The following is an 11,401-nucleotide window of genomic DNA, read 5'->3' on the forward strand; positions in this document are numbered from 1 at the left end:
GTTAATTGGCAACTTTTCTTAGATATTTTCCTAGTTCTTTGATTTTTAACCTCATTTATGCCCCTAAAATAATCTCAAGTGTGTGCCCCAGATAATAAAAACAAGCTGTCAAGAAGATACCCAATAGTCACAGAAACATCAGTCAGAACGGTCCTTTCAGGGGTTCTACAGAAATAGGTGAATGAAGCTTCTCTCCACACAGTGAGAGTCTTCTGGAGGCCTGGGAGATGGCTCAGTGAGCAAAAACACTTGCTGTACAAACCTGACAACCTGAGTTTGTCCCCATGAATTCACATAAAAAGCTACAGCATAATGGTAGGCAGAAACAGCAGAACTGGCCAGAAGCTCATGGCTATGCACATAGAGCAGTGGCAGAAACAAGACAGACTCCGCCTAAAAGCAACGTAAGATGTAAGAACAGATGCTTGCAAGTTGTCCTCTGAGCTCCATAGGTGTGCCACAGTAAGCAGTGCATGTGTCTGCACATAGATACATATACACATAAAATAAGTATGTAAAGTATATATACACATGCATGTAAAAGTCACGTGGTTAAAAAGACCAAACAAACTAATCTCTGGTGTTTGCTAACAGTGTTTATTTTTATAAGCATGGGAAACATATTAAAGAGTATTGTAACCTGTGAGAGTGAATCTGTAATGATCCTAGGCTCAGAGTCACATGGAAATCAAAGCAAAAGGGAGCGCTACAAAGCATTCTATCTTGGTGTCGTCCAGGGTGTTAGGGACTTACTCTGTGGGCCATGCTTTGCATCTGTATGTGGAGGCAAGAGGTCAATGCTAGATGCCTTTCTTTATTGCCCCTTGACTAATTTTTTGCAATAGGTCTTTCACTGAACCAGGAGCTCACTGATTTGGCTATACTAGCAGAGGACTGAGCTCTAGAAAGTCTCCTGTGTTAACCCCTGTCTCCCACTCATGCTTGGATTACAGGCACATGCCTTTACCAGAAGACTTGCTGTGTGAGAGAAGCTTCATTCACCTATTTCCATAGGACACCCCTCCCCCTCCCGAAAGGATCGTTCTGACTGATGTTTCTGTGACTATCCGGTATTTCTTGACAGCTTGTTTTTATTATCTGGGTGTATTTAGAACATCCGTAGTGACATTATATGGAGCAGGGACATATAGCTAACCTGGATGTTTAGCACAACAGAATGACCAAGCATGTTCTAGTGCATTTATAAAACAGAACACCATGTAATAATGAAAATGAACAAACTGCTTCTGTGCTCAACCACACACACACAACAAATGGAAGAAATCAGACAAAGGAACATGTAAAGCAAGACCCCACTTGTGTGAGCTATGTGTCTGAATGACGACCCAGCGAGTATGGAAAAGCAGCAGGGAATACTTCAGAAGTACAGTTAGAGTTTATTCAGGGAATGACTGGGGAGGGCTGTGACTGAGGAGAAATCTGCAAGGGTCCTGATGTGCTGGTCCCATTCCTCCTTCCCTACCCTTTCCTCCTCCTAACCACAGTCACAGTTACACGTGGCTATTATCTGAAAGTCTGAAAGATGCATGGCCTTTTGGCTGAAGGTGGGTTTGCATGTATATGTTCCTAGTCTCTTCCTATTACTGATATAAATCGAGGTGCAACTATACGGAGACTGTGTTTGGGACAAACAGTCATCTTCCTGTCATTAAATTGGTGACACAGAAGTATCTATGCTTTGCTGCCTGGTGGCCAGCCCCGAGTTTCCTGCTTCTGTCTGTATTGTTGATCCTGATCTTTGGAAAGTCCCCCTTTTTGAAACAAAACCAAACTAACCCAAGCTGACCCAGGCACATACAATAGTAAATTTGACTCAAACCTTAACCACGCTATCTTTCTGCAGGTTGTATGAAGTTGACAATAAAAGCTAACTAGGACAATTTTCTCTTATTATTGTGTTTAAATAAACCAGAATTCTGCAAATGGGAATGGGGGTAGGAAATAGATGGATATAACACAATCTTACTTAAAACTTATGTTGCTCTATGTGAATGATAGTCTACTGTTTGACAAAATAAAACAAACAATAACGGGCCAAAGGCAATTTCCCCAGATTTAACTGCATATGTGACCTGATGGGAAATGCCACCCCTAACTATAACTTTGTTTCCCAACATCACTGAATCAATTTCCAGAAAAATTCACACACAGATTCCAAGGCTCATTTCAAAGTCAAGGTATCCAGTGATTAGTGACTAATGGCTTAAGTATAGGATGAAATATTGGAGTGAAATAAAAAACTGGTAGATAGGAGATGTCATATTCTGTGGAGTGGAATGAGTATATTCTAGGACAAAATGTAAACTTTCATATTAAAATGGCAGTTTAGCAAAAGACAAATAAAATGTCACTTTTTATTAGAGTAATTAGAATTTAGATGCAGGTCCTTGGACTCTATGCCATACACTTCACTTGTAATACACTACAGATATCCTTACTTTCCTCAGCAATGATATACCTAATATTTTCATATAAAAATGACCATAGTAATATTTATATCTTGTCCAAAGTTTATTTCAAACAAGACAGATGTCTATTATCATCCTGCTGTGGCTTAGTAGAGTTTGTGTCCCCCTAAGGGTTCATATTATAGCCTATGTCCCTAGAGTATTGAGATTGGTAGCACCTTTAAGAGTCTCATGCTCTATTGTCTGAGCTAGCCAGGCCTTTGGTAGCACCTTTAAATGATGAGACCTTGGACTAACTCAAAGAAAGAATGATGGGGAATGTACTTCTGTGTATGTTCATCTTATTGATTGTTGAATAAAGTACTGTTTGGCCAATGAGGCAGCAAGTTAGACGGGACTAGGAGTCAAGGAGGATTCTGGGAAATGTAGTAAAGAAGTGATGATCCAGGCAGGAAATGACATAGCAGGGAGACTCATACATAAACAAGGAAGAAGGAAGCAGGCCCTCTCTTCCTCCAGAGTCGCCATGTGATCCACTGGTAAGTGAGGGCGCCAATGGAAGGCGTCCGATAAGATAAGTCTTATAAAATATATAGATTTATGATAATTAAGTCTGAGCTAACAGATGAAAATCATAGTCATTGGCCAAGCAGCATTTGTACCTAATATAAGTCTCTGTGCATTAATTGGGGCCCTAACTCAGCGGGCAGAACTCAGACGGCTGGTGGAAAGCGTCCACATGGCAGTAGGGCTTGGGCAGCTTTTGGCGGAAAGATTTATTGTAACAAAAGAATTCTAAAATAAAGTAAGTCCATACTGTATGCCTTGGAAAAGGAACTTCTCTAACTCCACTAAAGTGTTCTTGTTGTAATTTAAAAAGCTGTGTGAGAGAGAAAGACACTATGTGACAGAACTCATGTGGAGGTTTTTTTTTTTTTTTCCTTAGGGGAAAGAGAAAGGGGAAAAAGGGAGGGGAGGAGGGAGACAGGAGCAGCAGAAGAGAACAAGGGAGAGAGAATGTAGGGGGAAACAGGGAGACAGAGAAACAGAAAGAAAGGGGGGAGAGAGAGAGAGAGAGGGAAAAGGGGGAGGAGGAGGAGGAGGAAGAGGAGGAGGAGACAGGCAAGGCCCTTTTAAAAGGGAACATAGTGAATGTGCACAGGTGCTCTTAGTGGCTGCAGCTGAGGATGGATCCTGTCAGAACACTAAAGGCAGACCAGTACAGATTCCTGAATACTAACAGTTCTTTTAAAGATTTATTATTTTTATTTTATGTGCTTTTCCTGCATGAATGTCTGTGTATCATATGTGTTCACTGCTTGCAGAGGTCAGAAGAAGGTATCAGATCCCCTGGAACTAGAGTTACAGATGGTTGTTGTCATGTGGGTGCTGGGATTCCAATGCAGATGGGTTCTGGAAGAACAGTCAATGTTTCTAACCACCAAACTATCTCTCCAGCCCCTCCATCCAGTTCCTAGAATGTGAGTGTAGAGGAGTAAGCCTGGCCTCTCTGCTCTGGTGCAGATGTAACTATCAATGTGCTCCAGCTGTTGCTATCTGCCCATCACCGTGAGATAAGTCAGGACTTTCAGCCACCAAAAACTTCGAGCTCAATTCTTGCTTCAAAAGTATCCTGCGCAAGTCACTTCAGTATACTAATACACCCCCAAACAATTATATACAGAGCAAAATATGATGAAAAAAATCAAACATGCATTTACCAATCAGAATTGTTTCTGAATGTTTTCCCTGCAGATATTATGAATGATTTAGATTACAGATATGTGTCTTTGGTTTCCACTCCTCAGTGGTAGCAGGCAATGATGAATTAAGGACAAGGTCTAGAACTTCTACATATTAGCACAGAATGATTTAATTAAGCAATAAATCAAAAATTAAGTTTCCATTGTTTCTAAGTTGACTAAAGCTTAAAAATAGTGAAATATAGTGAAATTACTTATAAGTTCCATAAAGTCAAGATCACATCTATTTGGATAATTGCAATCACCCAAAAACTTCAATTATAAATTTATTTCAATTTCTCTCCAGGTACAGCTAATAAAATAACCCAGTTACTCTATTAGTTCTAAATTTTTATAAGCCGGTATGTAATCATTTATACAGTGCTAGAGCTCTGAGCTCCAACATGTAAGTCACCTGTGAGTAAACAACTGTCACTATAATTAAAAATCACACTCCCCTCAGTTCCAGAACTGAGTCTTTTTTTTTTTTTTTTTACATAAGTAAGTATTGCATTGTGTATACACATTACACAAACAAAAATGTAAGGTTTCCAACAGCTACCTTTACATCAGATTATGATTCTTTAAACACAACAGGTGGAAAGTTCTCACTCAATGCTCATAGGACTCCTTGCATTTACTGCCAAGCCATACAAAGAAAGCCAACACAAAGAAATTCCAAAATGAGGGAATTCTAAAGCTTACAGCATGAAAACAGTGTCTTATTAGACAGAGCTCACAAACTGTTTGAGAAGCCCTTAGTGACTGCAATTGCAAGACAAAACAAACAAACCAAAACCAAAAACAAAAACAAAAACAAAAACAAACCCAAAAACCAAAAAACCTTTACTATCAGTGACATGTTTAAAATCTACCATTAAGCACAAAACAAGTTCAAATAATCTGTTTTACATCCACTTGTGGTCCTTGCTCCTTCAATTGTTGTTGCCTTTTGGTTATGGATTTCCCTCTGATACAGTGTGCTTAGGCACACACCCTCAGAGTCCTCTGTGGGTGGAGATGATAAAGATGCTAAAAGGCCAAATACATACCACCAAAGCAGGGCTGGGCAGGGGAGACAAACAAGTCACAGCTGTGCTGCCTCACAATTATCCAAACAGCCTTGTCCAGATCAGTGGTTTCCAAACATGTCTACACATGGGAATGACCTGCGGAGTCAAAATACTATTGATGCCTACGGCCCATCCTCAGAAGTGGTGATTTAATTGGTCTGGAACCTGGCCTGTGAATTAGAATTTTATAGACCATCATTAGACTCTGCCTACAGAAAAGTTTGAGAACAAGTGATCTATATATTATTCTATTACATTTTTGACAAATTAGGTTCATCTGAAGTTTAGCATGTCTCTTTTAATACTCTCATACCATTTGGAAAAATGTAAGGAGCAACTATTTGTTCTGTGAAGGTAAACAAAGATACAAAAGCGAGAACACAAATTATGTGCTATTGTCACAAGAACATAAGGTGGGAAGAACAAAGGCAGAAAGGATTTAGCTTCATAAAGTTTTTTCATGACAAGAATTACCCCTCGGTGGTTTCTCAAAGCCAAACCATCCTGAAACTGGACAGAAGAATTGGGGACCAAGACCTACAATATCCTGGGATTAAGTGATGACCCAGCTTCCACCTCATCAGATAGAGCCCAGGCTGCAGCTGGAAGGAAGGCCAAGCGATCCTATCCTCTACATGAACAAACCTGTGTGAGATACTGAGTTCATTAATGTTCTCGTTGGCAGACATCTAAGTGACTTCGAGGCAGCCAAGTGGAATTGCAGGTTTGATTTACTGGAGAGATACAAGTCAAGTTATGCAGACAAAAGCATCTTTTTTTTTTTCCCTTAATATCAGCCTCAGGCTCTATGTCCAGACCTTGTAATTGTTTTTTTTTGTTGTTGTTGTTATTGTTTTCTTTTTCTTTTTGCCACAGTGAGGTTCAGTTGTGTTTTTCTGCCACTGCTCCTCCTCTTGTGGGGACACAGCTATCCAGACTAAAGGAGAAAGAACAACAGCTTGAAAAGTTCAAAGCATCAAATTAAGTAATGGGAATACTGAGTGTCTTCACCACAAAATAAAGAATGAAAAGCCCCCACACAACAGGTGAGCAGACTGCAGCTGGAAAGTAGATGTCCATGTCTGTTGTGAGTCCATGTAAGAATGTACACTCACTCTGACATTCAGGGCAGAAATGTCTTAGGCAGTGGGTGAACTAGACTGTATTGCTCTTTGAAATGAAAACAAGGACCAGATTCTTAGAAGAAACATGAACACCATCACCCACAAGTCCCCACCCTGAAATGAGGAGCTACAGGCAATTAATGGCTGTTAAGAGAGGGAGAATGAGTCTTTTCCAGGGACAAGACCCCTGGATGGCTATCCAATACTAAGTGGCCAGCCCTGGGTTAGGCTCAAAACCAAAATGCCAAGTGGTCAGCTCTAAAACACATGTGCATATGAGAACACTGAACATTGTGTGTATGTGTGTAATATATATTATATTCATATGTGAATATAACAATAAAAATTAAGAGATTATGAATGTGAGAGGGAGTTAGGGGACATAGGAGGAATGAGGGTGGAAGGGAGGATGGGATGATGTGACAACAAAACTCATGTATGAAATCCTCAAAAATAAGATCAAGTAGTTGTTAAAGCCGGGCAGTGGTGGCGCCTGCCTTTAATCCCAGAACTTGGGAGGCAGAGGCAGGAGGATCTCTGTGAGTTTGAGACCAGCCTTGTCTACAAGAGCTAGTTCCAGGACAGGCTCCAAAGATATACAGAAAAACCCTGTCTTGAAAAACAAAACAAACAAACAAAAACAAACAAACAAAAACAACAAAAAAGATGTTAAAAAATCTGATGTCAATGTCAGCTCAAAATGCTACTGACTGCTGGACAAACTAAGATTTGAGTTTGGAGCAATGGCACCTAGAAAGAGAGTATCGAATAAACTGCAGCCAGTGGATGAAAGCAGAGTTCAAAGCAGTATCTGTGGCTCACTGTAAAACAGAATGTGTTCTCAGAGCCAACATATCTAATTCTCAAGGCCTTCCTGAGCCCTTCTGTAACCCAGCTCTCTGGAGGCTGAGCCAGAGAATCAGAAATCCAGGACCAGCCTGGGCCACCTAAGTTTTGTCTTAAAAGAAAAACAAATAAGTAAATACATAAGGGGAAAAAGAATGGGATCCCCTGCTCCTATTGGAAGTGCACTACAGATCACTAAACCATGGAGATACCCGAAGTCTCAAAGCTTTGTCCTCATTCTTCCCAAACTAATACAGCATCCACTCCCATGCGGTCTTTCAGCAAATGGCACTGGCAATTTGGTTTTCATCTCAAGTGCTGACTCAGACAGTTGCTTATGTGGAGGCTTTAAAATTAGAAGTTTGAATATGTTTTTTTAAACCTCTGCCACACCCCCTGCCCCCCATCCTGTGAGCTGCCAACCCCATAGCATCACCAGACCGGAACTCCCATACCAGCCCCGGATGCTTTCGTTGACTCTCATTGCCCACTCCTCTGCCCCAGGCCCTATTCCTTCTGCCACTACCATAAGCCATGTCCCTTTCATGCTCAGACTGCTCAGCTCCAGTTTTATATTCTGTGGACGCCCCCAACCCCTTGAAAGCCCTCTGCCACTTTCTTATTCAAATAAGTATATGCCATCTCCCTGCTCATTCCGTAACTGGGAATCTTGACTCTCCTTATTCCTTTGCAGTGTTTATTCCACTATATTCATGCCGACTATTTTATACTGATGTCTGGGCCCAATGTTTTTCTCTGTGAAATCATTTCTGATTTTATCAGGCTGACTTAGGGGGTTCCCTTTTCTCTCCATCATTTTGTAACTCTATTGGAGCATTTTCCATGGCTGTAATTAAAATCTGTTTTGTATGTTGCTCACTTTACTTAGAAGGCCGGGGAGCATCATGCCCTATTCTGTGTCATCACTTTTATAGCTGACACACAGAAAGTGCTTGACATACTCAACTGGGCTGCATCTGTGATTCTTCATTTACCATTAGAAACACTTGGGGTTTGTTAAGTACTGAGATAGGATGTCTACCTCAGACCAGTTCCATCTGAATGTGTGATGTGAAGGTGACTGTCAGGTGGTCTGATGGGTAGCCAGGGTCACACACCTCCTGTTTTACATGGAAATGCTAGTTACAGCTGTAACAAGAAAATGGGATGGAGGACTTTTGTGATTCTCCTTTTTAAAAAAGACAATCGGTTATCTACGTATTAGTAGTAAATTACTCCAAAATCGAGCAACTTCAAACAGTCAATTTACCATTTTACAGGGTTTTTTTTTTTTTTTTTTTTTTTGGCCAGTAATCTAGATCCAGCTTAGCTGGGTCCTCTGACTCACAAATGTCTCACAAGTCCACATCACAGTGTCAGCCCATGGCTCTCTGTCATCTCTGGCTCCGGTGGAAAGATGAGGGCATGTCCAAACCCACTCCTGTTGACAGGGTTCATTTCCTCCCTGGCTGTTGGCCCTTAGCCATCCCTGGGTCCCTGCTTTTCATTAAAGCAGTTCAGAGGATGACAAGTGGCTCTATTGGAACTTAAAAGAGGGAAGGCAAAGGTGGAACCCAGCGGGCGGAAGAAGGATCCAGACTTCGATTTCCCCCAACTCAGACTTTTGTTTGTGGATACCATTCTTGACTGGAAATAAACAGGGCTCTTAGATAAATAGCTGATGACAGGATAGACTCCAAAGCTACACAGAGAAACCCTGTCTCGAAAAATCAAAAAAAAAAAAAAAGAAAAAAAAGATAAATAGCTGATGATAGGATTGGACCTGGGAAAGTAGATGAGACTGGGTCATCTTCTGTACCGAAAGGTAAGGACAAAAGCAACGGTGAGGGTGAGTAAAGAGGGAAATCAAGAAGACAATAAAAGAGCACAAATGCCACGAAATGGATATGACTGGGCCATCTTTAGTTGCCTAGACATTCAGTAATAGTTGACTTAAAAATTAACCTCCCTTAAAGAATCCCAGCTAAACAGTCTTAACACCAGGAGCAGGCCCATCAATGTAAAACTGATGCTGAAGGCTTTCACAGAAGTGAACTTTAAGTCCACAGACAGGAGTACTCAATAATAACAAATTCATATTTTTGTCTAATTATCTAACTACAGATAGATGATTAATTTATTGGTGAGAAAGTATCAAAGCAGGTCCATCCATATAGAAGTAGCTTTCACATGACCTTATAAATTAGATCAATGTGCTTTTCATAGATTAAAAGTGATTTTCCTTTATTTCCCTAGCCTAACATCTTCTTTGTTATGCAAGTTCGAAGAAAACAGGCCAAGCACTTTGAAGACACACAAAAAATATGATTTTAGTAAAGAGAAGATAGTTAACAGCAAGGCTGATGGGCAAGTTCATGCACTGCCATCAGGCTGGTGAAAACAGTCAATCTGTGCTTCTCATGTTTCAGAAAAAAACCTAGTGTACTGGATGGCCATGAACACTGATGCTAACAACCACAGTGTCAGCCCTCCCCCAAGACTCTCAGTACCAAAGCATTCACTCATGTTTGTTCTGCTTACAGATTGTTGCTAAGATGGCACCTGTATCTGTTATTTTTCTATTGCTGTAATAAAACACCACAGTCATTTAATTGGGCTTATGGTTTCAGAGGGGTGGAGTCCATGATGGTGGGGGTAAAGAATGGTGGCAGTGGCAGCTGAGAGCTCACATCTTGATCTGAAAGCAGGAGGCAGAACAGGTACATCAGGGATGGTGGAAAGCTTTTGATGTCGAAAGCCAGCCCCCTGCCATATCTCCTCCAAAATGTCCATACCTCCTAATCCTTCACAAATGGTTCCACCAAATGGTGATCTAGTCTTCAAATATATGAGCCTATGGGGGCTGTTCTCATCCAAACCACCAGAACAAGTTAAAGTTGCCTAAGGGTATTTAGTAAGTTACAACAAATTTTCACAAACAGGAAGGAACCCTTATGAAGGCACAAGTGACTTGACCTCTGCAAACTTGTTGTTGACAGCACACCACACCACACAAAATCCCAGTCTCTGAATTTCTATTGCAACCATAGTATGCCACCTCCTAAAGATCAAATGTTTTTTTTTGTTGTTGTTGTTGAGAGAGCACCAGCCTTCCACTTTTGGAACACTGCCTTTGACAGCACCTTTCCCTTTGAATATTTTCCTAAATATTTGTTTAAAAACATCTGTATCATATTTATATATGATGTGGTTTTAGTGCAAGGTATAAAAAGACACAAATAAGAATTGAGCTTCATGCACTGTCTCGGATAGAAGTCCAATGGGCTATCCATTGCGCGGCACAGCCACCTCTGTTGCGGATAGAAATGGCTTAAAAGCAATCTATTATGGTGTGCTTCTAAACGGATTAAACAGCACCATTGGGGGAAGTCTGCCCTTTCATTCGGCTGAGGTGGCAATTCCTAGTGACATGATTATAAGCACTAAAACCCATAAGACAAAGTCGTGATCAGCTACTATTGCCCAATAAAAACAGTTTTGTGTCAGGCATGTTTAGTTATAGCAGACAGGTTTAAAGCTAGTAGCCTAGACAGCCTAGAGTGTTGAGTTCCCAGCTCATGGTCCACAAATGGCACTTCAGTGACCTAGCAGAGAGATGACTGACAAGAGACAGGCCACCTAAAACTCCGGTAAGTTTTCTTTGCATGATTATATCAGGGAGCAATTCTAAAATTACTTTCTGTATAGTGTACCCTGGAGCATATGAAGATTGAAGCTAATGGCAGTCAGGTTTCTTTCTGCTGAGTGAGTTTGAAATATGGCAGAAGGGAAAACTAGAAAGCACTCTTCATATGGCCCCAAGGGCATCAGAATGCACTTTTGGGTTGTTTTGCTTTGCTGAGACAGGTTGTCACTGTGTAGCCCTGGCTAGCCTGGAATTCACTATGCAGACCAGGCTGGCTTTGAACTCCCAGATATCTGCCTGCCTCTTGCCTCCTGAGTGCTGGGATTAACAAGCATGTGTTATCATGACTGGCCAACACTTGTGTTCTTTAATATGTTGAAGTAGCTGGAGGTATCTGTGTTACTCTCTGCTGAGAAGAAGCACAAGAAATGACATGCCAGGAGCATGAGCAAACTTGGCACAGGGGTTTTGGTTTTAGAATACCATTTGTCATGGAAAATAAACAGGGCTCCCCAGAAACCCAGCTGATTCCAGGGTTGGA

General features: G+C 41.0%; 1 long non-coding RNA gene across 2 annotated transcripts; it reads left to right on the forward strand.

The window, feature by feature from the left end:
• Nucleotides 1-2,928: 2,928 nt before the first annotated feature.
• LOC103159349 lies at nucleotides 2,929-9,826 on the forward strand. 2 transcript variants are annotated; one of them, XR_003482507.2, is made up of 3 exons: nucleotides 2,929-2,968; nucleotides 3,888-6,290; nucleotides 9,471-9,826. It is a non-coding gene; the product is annotated as an uncharacterized LOC103159349 (long non-coding RNA). The 2 variants fall into 2 exon arrangements; XR_003482506.2 differs by lacking the exon at nucleotides 2,929-2,968 and having other exon boundaries at nucleotides 3,535-6,290.
• The last annotated feature ends 1,575 nt before the right edge of the window (nucleotides 9,827-11,401 follow it).

The sequence above is a fragment of the Cricetulus griseus genome, chromosome 2 (genome assembly GCF_003668045.3).
Source record: "Cricetulus griseus strain 17A/GY chromosome 2, alternate assembly CriGri-PICRH-1.0, whole genome shotgun sequence".
NCBI lineage: Eukaryota > Metazoa > Chordata > Mammalia > Rodentia > Cricetidae > Cricetulus > Cricetulus griseus.